This window comes from Homarus americanus, unplaced genomic scaffold (genome assembly GCF_018991925.1).
Source record: "Homarus americanus isolate GMGI-L3 unplaced genomic scaffold, GMGI_Hamer_2.0 scaffold39675, whole genome shotgun sequence".
In the NCBI taxonomy this organism is placed as follows: Eukaryota; Metazoa; Arthropoda; class Malacostraca; order Decapoda; family Nephropidae; genus Homarus; species Homarus americanus.
In genome coordinates, this window is record NW_024736071.1 from 19,194,098 (window position 1) to 19,206,365 (window position 12,268).

Consider the following 12,268-nt stretch of genomic DNA (forward strand, 5'->3'; position numbering starts at 1 on the left):
GTACAGTACAATACAGTACAGTACAATTCAATACAATATCGTACAATACAGTACAATACAATACAATACAGTACAGTACAATACAGTACAGTACAATACAATACAGTACTGCACAATACAGTACAGCACAGCACAGTACAATACAGTACAGCACAGTATAATACAGTACAGCACAGTTTAGTACCATACAGCACAGTACAGTACAGTACAACAAAGTACAGTACAATACAGTACAGCACAGTACAGCACAGTACAGTACAATACAATACAGTACAATACAATACACAATTCAATACAGTATAGTACAGTACAGTACTGCACAGTACAGCACAGTACAGTACAGTACAGTACAATGTTATGTGTGAAATAATGATAGAGAGGGCATCAACCAATGACCTCTGGTATTCAACTGTTAAACACCCTCTAAAAGTCTTCATATGTTAAATGGCAGGATACACTGTCCAGACAGACATCACCACATGTTTTTCCTGCAAACAGCCCAGTGGCAGGATTACACAGGAGGATAATGATTGACCTTCCAAGTTACATCCTGTGTGGTATCTCAGCAGATCACCAATAACTATACAGGTGTGGGACCATTTATCCGTCGTCCTGATATCCGGAACTCTCCAAAAACGGGTTATGTTCTGGAAGAAATTATTTTAAATGAGCACCAAGTACAACATGCCCTTAAAATTCACAAGGGTTTGGGTCTCAAAATGGCTGTGAAAGACCAAATCTGCTAATATCATTTCCTGTCAATTTTTTATTTTTTTACATTATTTTAAGTACAGTTTTTTTTTTTTTTTTTATTGGGAACTCCCCTACATCATTGGGTAAGGTGAAACGCAGAAGCGTTTACAGCGCCCAACAGAGAAGCATGCTAAGTTCATGCTTGCCTTTATGTCTCATGAGTTAAGGGCGTAGAAGCCTGAAGAGTCAAGGGCGTGGAAGCCTGAAGAGTCAGTGGTTTATGTCATCAAGTTATTGGAAGCTCCAACAACTTGTCCCTGAATACGAATTCGCAACTTTCGACTTACAACAGGTACCTACTTTACTGCTAGGTGAACAGGGACTAATGGGGGCTACGAAGTAAGTCCAAACAACTTCCACCGGCCCGGGAATCGAACCCGTGACATCTCGCTTGCGAGGCAAGAATGGTACCGCTTCTACCACCGATCCCCATTTTAAGTACAGTGAACCTTGAAGATCCGGATAAAATGGGGGACCACTGTCCAAAGAAGCCAATTGTCTGAATCCTCTGGTGAATCTACTAAATGTATAAAAACGATAAATAATGAAATAAAAAACGCTAAAACTTCAGTATAGTACCGTATTTTATGGCATTTAAGGCGCACAGTGTGGATTTTCCTCCTGTAGTCATAGTTTTCTTAAAATAATATATACAGCACCAGGAAATGTGAGAAATAAAATTACTACCAATAAATAAGTTACAACAAAAAATACTGTACAGTAATACCCCGCTTTACGCAGTTCTCGTTTACGCATTTCTACATTTACGCAGTACCCTGCCAGAACCAGAATTCCCACTTTACGCAGTGCATCTACTCATATACGCAGGTGAAGTATAATTCTTTTATTTAGCTCATAAAATTCATACAAATTACCCGGCCAGAATATAATTTACATTGCTGGAATTCTTACAATATGATGATCATTTTGAAAATAAACATCATGGGTTTTGCATTAGACATACAAATTTTAGATCTCATGTAAAAATTTTGTTTACACAGAGCAAATATGTTATCTTTTATGCAAAATATATGAAGTGTACTGTATATTCAAAATATTCCTGGTCTTGCAAGGAATCCAGCAGTGTCAATTATATTATCCTAACTTTAGTCTGAGGTATTATTTATTACTAAAAATGTAAATATACTGTTTTAACCCAAACATTTCTCTGGTAGCGAGGGGAGGGAAGGGGGGGGTGGGGTGGTAGGGAGGGAGGGAGGGACCCAGCGAGCGTGGGAAGAGGGGGGGAGCCGGAGGTGGGGTATTTTGATTGACAGATAGTGTCTGGGTGGAGCATATTTTTTTTATTTACTGAAGATATGTGTTTTAGCTCATAAAATTCATACAAATTACCCGGCCAGAATATAATTTACATTGCTGGAATTCTTACAATATGATGATCATTTTGAATACAGTGGTCCCTCGGTTAACGAGCACCTCGGTTAACGAGATTTCGGTTAACGAGTTACCTTCCATAAGATTCTTAACTTCGGTTAACGAGCAATCCCTCGATTAACGAGTTTCTTACGAGCCGACCTGAACATGTTTTCGTTTGTGTTTGGCGGTCCACCAGCTGTAGTATTAGTCCGCCAATACAGTAATCGGCTATAGGGCTTAAATTCCTTACCATTTTAGCAAATATCAAGAAGTTTATACTATTCAATAATTTTAAAGTTTAATATTAAATTTTTTTAGTAATTCTAACAATTATTGAACATAATTGAAGGTAATGAAACTAGTTTTATGCACGCCATCCAGCCTCTCAACACACCATACAGGCATCAGTCTTTGTGTCTTTTCAGTGGAGGTAACATCTTGCTTGAGACTCTCTTCAACTAAATGCTTTTTTTCTGTGTTTGCAAGCAAATTATTGGTCATTTTGAAATTTATTTTACATATTGACAATATATAATGCAGTGCAGTGTTGATTTAAAGAAAATAATCTTGAATTACACCAAGAGAACTAAAATTTTACGGGTGAAATGGTGCCATGGGGTGACTTCTCTTCCACCCCAATGCCTTCGCTTTTCCCTTCTCTTCCACCCCCTTTCTAATTCCCATCATCATCATCCAGGAGCCTTCTACATACACACCTCAAAGTAAGTGTACTTTTCTACCTTTTTTGTTGAATTTAGGCAATTTTCGGTGAGCTGGAACCAATTTCCCAAAAACCCATTGAAACAATGGTTTCGGTTAACGAATTTTTCGGTTAACGAGCAACCTTCTAGAACAGATTGTGCTCATTAACCGAGGGACCACTGTAAAAACATCATGGATTTTGCATTAGACATACAAATTTTAGATCTAATGTAAGAATTTGTTTACACAGAGAAAATATGTTATCTTTTGTGCAAAATATATGACGTGTATAGTAGTACCCCGATTTATGCGGTCAATTGAACCCACAGGGTACCGCGGAAAGTGAAAACCGCGTAAAGTGAACAACAGAACATATGGGATTAATTCCAATAGAGACTGGCCCGACCCCCAAACTCCACTTTTTGATGACACACAACTATGTTGTAGTAAAAATATTATCTTTACTTTATGATGGTATGCACACACAATTAATAATTAAGAGAAATATCAATAATATTAGGTTTTTTAACACTTACATTAGTAGAAAAGATGGCTGGGCACACGGGGATGGGCGGTTGGTTCCGAGGCAGAGGGCAGATTATTGGCCCTCACCTGTATCAATTGTATCACTATCCACCACAGAGGCTTGCAGGGCCTCTTTGTCAAACCCCTCAAAGTCCATATAAGTCCATATCCTCACTATAATTATCACTATCACTGACTTGGGCCAGCTGTGGTGGGTGGTGGGTGAAGAACTCGGTAATGTTTTGATGACTGGGCGACCTTGTGCGCATCCTGCCCGCACCGCTTCCCGCGTATATGAGTAGATGCACCGCGGAAAGTGAAAGTTCGGTTCTGGCGAGGCACCGCGTATATGAGAAATCGCGGAAAGTGAAACCGCGTAAAGCAGGGTAATACTGTGTTCAAAATATTCCTGGTCTTGCAAGGAATCCAGCAATGTCAATTATATTATCCTAACTTTAGTTTGAGGTATTATTTATTACTATACCTTAAAATCTAGTGTTTTCACCCAAACATTTCTCAGAGAGGGAGGAGCCAGCGAGCGTGGGAAGAGGTGGGGGGGGTTGAGTCCATTATTTGAATGGACATTAACCTGGTGACAGTATTTCTCTTAAATATTAATTATGTGTGCTTACCATCATAAAATTAAGATGTTAATTTTACTACAACATAGGTATTGTGTCGGTATTGTGTCGGAAAAAGTGGAGTTTGGGAGTCGGCCCAGTCTCTATTTCAATTAATCCCATATGTTCTGTTATTCCATTTACGCGTTTCTCGTTTTACGCTGACCTCCGCGGGTTCAATTGACCGCGTAAATCGGGGTATTACTGTATTACCAAGCCAGTGAATAAAAGCCAAATGAAAGTTTAACGCAGTCGCCATTTGCGTACTCCCTTCTTCATCGTAACAATGAGACAGCAAGGATGATGCCTCCTCTAATTCCCTAGTACCTGCTTTTATTGTACCATCAAAACCGTTTTATCGGAAATTATCATCATAAGAGATTACCATTGCAATAAATATAATTGCCAACTAGACATAATCCCGGCAGTTCTGTCCTCTTGTTCGACCTTATTACTGTTCAACTCATGTTGTACTGCTCCCCCATTATACCTATGATTTTCAATTCCACTGTAATTTATATATATACAGAGTACTTATAATATAAAAAAAATAATAATAATAAATAAATAAAATAAATAAATATTGAAGTGATAACCGTGGTGACATAATAAGATGTTCATATTACCACCATGCTATTGTACTATTCCAAATGATACTAAATGTTACATGATACTTCCTTGAGATAAATGTACAGTATATATCAGGTGCCTACAAGAGAGCTCAGGTTCTCAATTGGCTCAGCCATGTTAATATTGTTATTATTATCCACTCTGTATCTGGGTTTTTTTGGCTAAATAAACTGTTTCAATTCAATTCAATTCAATTCAATTCAGTAATGCCCCCCTCCCCACATTCCTTGTCTCTTATCCTCCCCCACTGAGCCAGCTAACTCGTGGGCAAAGAAATGTATATTCCCTTTATATGTTTGCCCTTAGTACAATTATTTCTTTTACTTTTCACAATATGTATGTAGGATGGTGTGTGCATGTAACTGAGTAGAAATAAATGAAAAAAGTTACATATATCTAATTGAAAATAAAACAACCATAACACCTCACAGCTTTGCCCAGTAGTTTGGTAGTTACAGTGACGAGTCTAACCTACCTACAGTGTCATGATTAATCACTATTAAGCACTATTCTATCAGTAAGCACTAATAATAACGGTAAATCCAGTGAAATATGGCAGGGAGGGAGGAGAGTAGACAAGAGTAGACGATGTGCTAACTAACAAACGCAGTCACTCACTCCGCCTACTGCTCCCCTTGGCCACTCCTAAGTTTGTCCAGCAGTTGTATCTTCTTCACGAGGGTCATGACCGTCTTTTCTCTCTTCACTTGGTTGGGGGCCCTCCTGCAGTTGGATGAAGGTGGTGGAGGGCGTTTGGGAGCCATCACAAGCACGAGGAGCACAGTTGTTATGAGAGCTTTGAAGTACATGCCCGAGACGACAAGTGTTTATCCCGGACTGAGGCGGAGTGAGCGCACACAGGCCAGCCTCCTAGGATTAGAGAGACATCTTGCATGATGCCACAAAACTCGCGTGCTCCCTGTCCTGGCCATGAAAATGCCACCAACTTTAAAACTGCCCTCAGACATTCTTGGGTACATCCAAAGTGTCATCGACGAATTAAAAATCCGCAAATTGTAAGGGCATGCTGTAATTCCTGGGCTGCCCCATTATTTTCATGGTACCAGCAATGCCACTGCTCGCAGTTGAAATTAGTGTTTACCCTGTATGGTCCTTGCATACATTAATTGAATTTAATTGAATTTGAATTGAAACAGTTTATTTAGCCAGAAAAACACAGTTACAGAGTGAATAATAATACAGGTTGTACCTCTCTAGTCCGGCAACCTCGGGACCTGACCGGTGCCGGACCATGGAAATTTCCGGACCATGGAAATTCACCCTTTTCCTGGATAGATACCGTATATCTCGGCCTACAAGACGGAATTTGAAAAAAAAAAAAACCAGCCCAAAGTTAGGGGGTCGTCTTAAGCACCAGAGATAAAATTCTTACCTCTTAAATATTGCGGTTTAGCGTGTCAAGAGTGATGATGGAAACATGGTAAACCACTCACAAAGTCCTACCATTAATTATTTTATACTGAAACGTACGTTTGGGAAGCTGGATTAAAATGAAGATTACCTGTACAGTGACCCCTCGTTTAACGAACACCTCGGTTAACGTAATTTCGATTAACGAACTGCCTTCCATAAGGATCTTCAATTCGGTTAACGAAAAAAAATTCGCTTAACGAACTTCTTACGAACCGACCTCAACATGTTTTCGCTTGCACTGACCGGGCAACCAGGTTTAGTATCAGTCCGCCAATACATTAATCGGTTCTAGGGCTTAAATTCCTTACTATTTTTGTAAATATCAAGAAGTTTATACTATTCAATAATTTTAAAAGTTTAATATTCAATTTTTTAGTCATTTTAACAATTATTGAACAAAATTGAAGGTAAAGTGACTAGTTTAATGTGCGGCATCCAGCCTCTTAACACAGCAAACAGGCGTCAGTCTCTCTCTGTTTTCACTGGAGGTAACATCTTGCTTGAGACTCTCTTCAACTAAACGTTTTTTTTCTGTGTTTCCAAGCAAATTATTGGTCATTTTGAAATATATTTTATATATTGACAATATATAATGCAGTGCAGCGTTGATTTAAAGAAAATAATCTTGAATTAAACCAGAGAGCTAAAATTTTATGGGTGAAATGGCACCATGGGGTGACTTCTCCTCCACCCCAATGCCTTCTCTTCTTCCTTCTCCTCCACCCCCATTCTAAATCCCATCATCATCATCATCATCATCCAGGAGCCTTCTACATACACACCTCAAAGTAAGTGAACTTTTCTACCATTTTTGTTGAATTTAGGAAATTTTCGGTGAGCTGGAACCAATTACCCAAAAACCCATTGAAACAATGGTTTCGGTTAACGAACGTTTCGGTTAACGAACGACCTTCTGGAACGGATTGAGTTCGTTAACCGAGGGGCCACTGTATATTAAAATGATAAAAATGTATTATAAACCAGTCTAACATACCGTAAAAGAACAATATACCCCGGTAATAAACACAGCTGCTATCATCACCCCCCCCCCCACCCCCATTTGCCAGTGACAAGAAAGGGAAAGTGACCTTGACTGTGACCGCCTGTGGCTATTTTTAGCCGTCCTTGTGTTCGGAGGTGGTCAGTAATGCATATCTGTATATTTACTGATCATAATACTTATCTCCTATAAGTAATTAATTTAAAATTTATTTTTTTACAAAGAATATTCAGTAAATGACTGCGTTAATTCTTGAAACTACCGACAGTGGTAAATTTAGGATGAGAATGATTAACAGAAGTCACGTCATGGATTCGGAGTTTGGTCCTTTATGATTACCTACCAGTTATAATGGTAGCCTCCCTTTTTCGTGAAACAAGTATATAAATTAAAGAAAATACTTGCAGTGTGTTTAATGTATTACAGTATATTATAAATAAATAAATAAACAAATAAATCGGCAAATCTATTTCAAGTAAATGGAAATATTTTACTCACACCAACATTAGTTCCAATTAAATAACTGCCGCTTAAGTGAGTCACTAATGTACACCAGCCGGTAAAATTTGTTGTGTTGTGTTGTGTTGTGTTGTGTTGTCAAAGGAAGAGAAACAATTGAAACTCTGCAATTGTGTGTAAATGAGGCAGAAAGATAAATCAGCAACCTAAGACTTGGTCACAATTTTCGTGATGCCCTATGAAGTACTGGTAGGGTCTACCATTAGACAATACTGTACATTATGCTTCTGTTACGAACCACGCCATCTATTGTCATGATCTACCTACCCAGCACCACGAGCAACGCCATCTAGGGACGAAACCCGAGTATGACTAGTCTTAGTTACCACTCCGGGGTTTCCCTTCTCCATATCCTGGTTGTTGCGTCACCTCCTCCAAGTCTTCCTCATCAGCTCCAGTTCGAGGAGAATTCAGTTCACTCTGGGAAGTGACCACACTAGGATCACCTATCCTGGAAACCTACGGCACAGTGACTACCTACCATCTTCTTCAATACTCAGCCTTACTCGTCAGCCATCTCAACACTGCACTTAAGTATTTGTTATCCTATATTGCCTCCCCGTGTCCACTTGCTTCAAATTGTTGTATGTTGTATAAATATGTATATACTGTTAAGTCAATGTTGCGTATGTTTAGGTTAAGTATGGTTAAGGGTAAATTATAGAAAGCTGAATATTTTGTTAAGGAATTTATGGTACTTTATTATACACAACAAAAACTCGCATCCTTTGTCTACCCTTTTATAGTCCGATTGTCTTTGTTTTTTTATTGTTGTTGCCTGTTGGGATCTGGGTAGACTTTTAACTATATTCTAAATCCCCAACTCGTAACACTTCCAATATCTTCCCAGGCAGTAGAATCTCCCTGTTTGGTAGCTGCCTAAAACTTTTAGTAATATTACTTTGATACAACATGATAAATTAGACAAACAATGAAAATAAACAAACAAAAGTTATTTACCAAGACCTTCTCTCTCAGAACAGAGGGTAACAGATGGAGAGGAGATAAGGAGGCTTTTATAGCCTGTATTTGTGTAGGAAGTCGACCACACTAGAAATAATTAATTTAAAATTAATATTTTTTGCATAGAATATTCAGTCCATGACTGCGATTATAAAATATTGTGAATATATATATATATATATATATATATATATATATATATATATATATATATATATATATATATATATATATATATATATATATATATATATATATATATGTATATATATATATTATACATAACCTTTTTCACTCAAATCCTAATGAAACACCACAATTAGAATACGGTGGTAGCTGTTGTATAAACAGTGGGAACACAGTCCCACCACCAAGACGAGGTAACACTCCCACCACCGATCGTCTCGTGCGAGGCAAGCGTATAAATTAAAGAAAATACTTGCAGTGTGTTTAATATGTTACAGTATATTATAAATAAATAAATAAACAAATAAATCGGTAAATCCATTTCAACTAAATGGAAAAATTTTACTCGACACCGACATTAGTTCCAGTTACCGGTAAATAGCAGACGCTTCAGTGACGTCACTAGTGTTTACACTACACCAGCGGGTAACATTTGATGACATTACTTGAAGTGAATTGGAAATAAATAAATAAACAAATAAATCGGTAAATCCATTTCAAGTAAATGGAAAAATTTTGCTCGACACCGACATTAGTTCCAGTTACCGGTAAATAGCAGACGCTTCAGTGACATCACTAGTGTTTACACTACACCAGCGGGTAACATTTGATGACATTACTTGAAGTGAATTGGCCTTATTTCAAAAAACCAAGGATGGTTGGTAAAGGACTACTGAGTCAGTGGGTAAGTGTCACATTTGGGGTACTGGTCTTATACAGCAAATTGAGCTCAAAAGCTACTTTTTAAATGGAAATTTGGGGGCCGTCTTATGCACCCCGACACCTTATAGGCCGAGATATACGGTAGTGACTTGGCTTGGAAGCACTAGCACCACTTTCTCTGCTTTATGGTCTCTTTGAAGACATATTGAAGGGTTAAATGTCGTACAGTAGCTTCTCAAATTTCGCGAGTTTTTAATTAGACGTTTTCTGTTTGAACACACACAAAAAACAACACATTTAAAAATTTTGACGGTGGAAACTCGAATTTCGACGGGTTTGAATGGCCCACCAACGTTCAGACGACGTGCACAATCTTGTAAACAGCATCATTTCTCTTATGTACAAAAGATTCATTATTGTTTATTACTGAAAGTCTTTTTGATTGAATTAATGTTTGTGTGTGCAAAATGAGCAATACAATTCATTAATAATACGTAGAATATTAAAACACGAGGAAATGAGACCATTGTTTTCGTTGATTACAAAACCAGTGAGTGACTGGTTCTACATATAAAACTGAAGAAAATAAAACCTTGGTTGTAGCTGTAGTAAAATTAATATGGTTGTTTTAAGTAATGTTATTTAATGTTAATAAATGGAACAATAGAAGTAGCTAACGATAATGGTAAAGAAAAAAAGAGAGATCGCGTATGTAAGTGCACACACGTGAAAACATATCGTCATTACTTTACATAAGAATGTGAAAGCAACACTTATTTACTGTTCATATATATTTTAATTAATGTTTCTGAATTTGTTTTTATTGAATTCATATTTGTGTGTGCAAAATTAACAACACAATTTATTAATAATATGTGGAATATTAAAACACACGAGGAGACGAGACGGCTGCCGGCATTGTTTATGTTAAAGCTTACAAAACCAGTGACTGATTGGTTCTACATATAGAACTGAAGAAAATAAGACCCTGATTGTAGCTGTAGTAAAATTTATGTAAAAAAATTAATATGGTTGTTTGAAGTACCTGTAATGTTATTTAATGTTAATAAATGGAACAATATAAGTAGCTAACCATTAATGGTAAAAAAAAGTGAGACTGCACGTATGTAAGTGCGCACATGTGAAAACATATCGCCATTACTCTACATAAGGATATGAAAGCAACACTTATTTACTGCTCATATATATTGAAGGGTTAAATGTTGTACTCTGTATAGACAAGCAGAGAGAGAGAGAGAGCAGCCGAACTGCCGGATGTAAACAACCCTTAATTTCCCGCGGCTTTGTTTTTTTTTTTACGGGGATTAGCTCACCAGGGCGTAGGTCACTGACCCACATTGGGGCCTGAGGGGCAAAAATTTAATACTCCTTTAATAATAATAATAAATCAGATTAAAAAAAAAAAAAAAAAATGCCTATCTACCTATTGGACAAACTAAAAACGTTCCGGACCACGGGAGTTTCCGGACCACAGAATGCTGGACTAGAGAGGTACAACCTGTAACAATATTAACATGGCTGAGCCAGTTGATAACCTGAGCTCTTTTGTAGGCACCTGATATATACTGTACATTTATCTCAAGGAAGTATGGTGGTAATAAGGACATATCAAAATGTTACCATGGTTATCACTTCGATATTTATTTATTTTATTTATTTATTAATTTTTATTTTTATTATTTTTTTTTATTTTTTTTTATATTATAGTGCCTTATTTAGTCCCAGCTGTATACACCCCTGAATATTATGTCAAAAAGGCCTGCAGGAAGACCCGTGGATGATGTGTGTGTGCCAAGAGGAAGTGTGTGTTCCTTGTACATTTTAGGCCTGGCCCTCCAAATTCCAGGAAAAAAATCCTTATTTGTTAACCCTCAGGTCTCAATCAGGCTGAATAAATGGTCCCATACCTGTACTGTACTGTACAGGGAACCCCCACTATCTGGAATCCCGGGTTACGGAAATTCGCCCTTACGGAATTTTGAAATTATGACCCAAAAATTTAGGATATGGACATAAAACCTGTACTTATGAAATATTGGTAAATTTTGTAATTTTTCAAACATAAAAATCATGATATATAACAAAGAAATTCACCAAAATTATAAATTTTCTTTCGTGTGGATTCTTGTTAGTAGCTACAAGACAGTCGGAGGGCTGCTCATCTCCCCAGCAGCCACCACAGCAGTGGCGCTGCTCAGTTTGAATTCTTTCCCCAGCTTGTATTCAGTTATGCGTCTGTGTTACTGTGTGCTGTTATAGGCATCGATACACTAAATTGTCTAAGGCGATACCTGTACATCAATACTCGTAAATCATCTAGAGCAATACCAATACATCGATACTTTGTAGATAGTTCAAGCGATATCCTTACCGATGCATGTATTGCCACTAATATATAAATTTGTAATTTTGGTATTTGTTATAATACAAACAATGAATGCAACAGAAAAGTGTATTTGATGACCTCCAAAGGCAAAAGATAAATATATAATGAACTATTTGTGAAAATAAATAAAAATAATTGGGTGAGCTAAGCTCTTCCAAGATATCATTATTGTGTTATCATTATATCAATGGATCTGGTCAATTAATAATTATTGCTTTTCAGAAAGACCAGTTCACCAAACATCTTATCTGATAGTCTACTTCTCTTTGGAGAGTGAATGTGGCCTACAAAACTAAAAAGTTGCTCCACAGGAACAGATGTTGGAAGAGGGGTGCTGTATTTCATAAAAACTTTTTACAATTCTTTGGTACTGATGCAGTGAGGACAACACATCTTGGATCGCCCAGGTATTTTAATACCTCCATCTCAGATGAGTCTTCATCTGGAGTGACATGGATGAACCACATTCATATTCAAAGAAGACATCTG

At 37.3% G+C, this 12,268-nt stretch overlaps 1 protein-coding gene across 1 annotated transcript in view; it reads left to right on the plus strand.

The window, feature by feature from the left end:
- The window catches only part of LOC121871880 (ubiquitin thioesterase OTU1-like), a 56,543-nt gene that overhangs the window by 35,462 nt on the left and 8,813 nt on the right, over positions 1-12,268 (plus strand).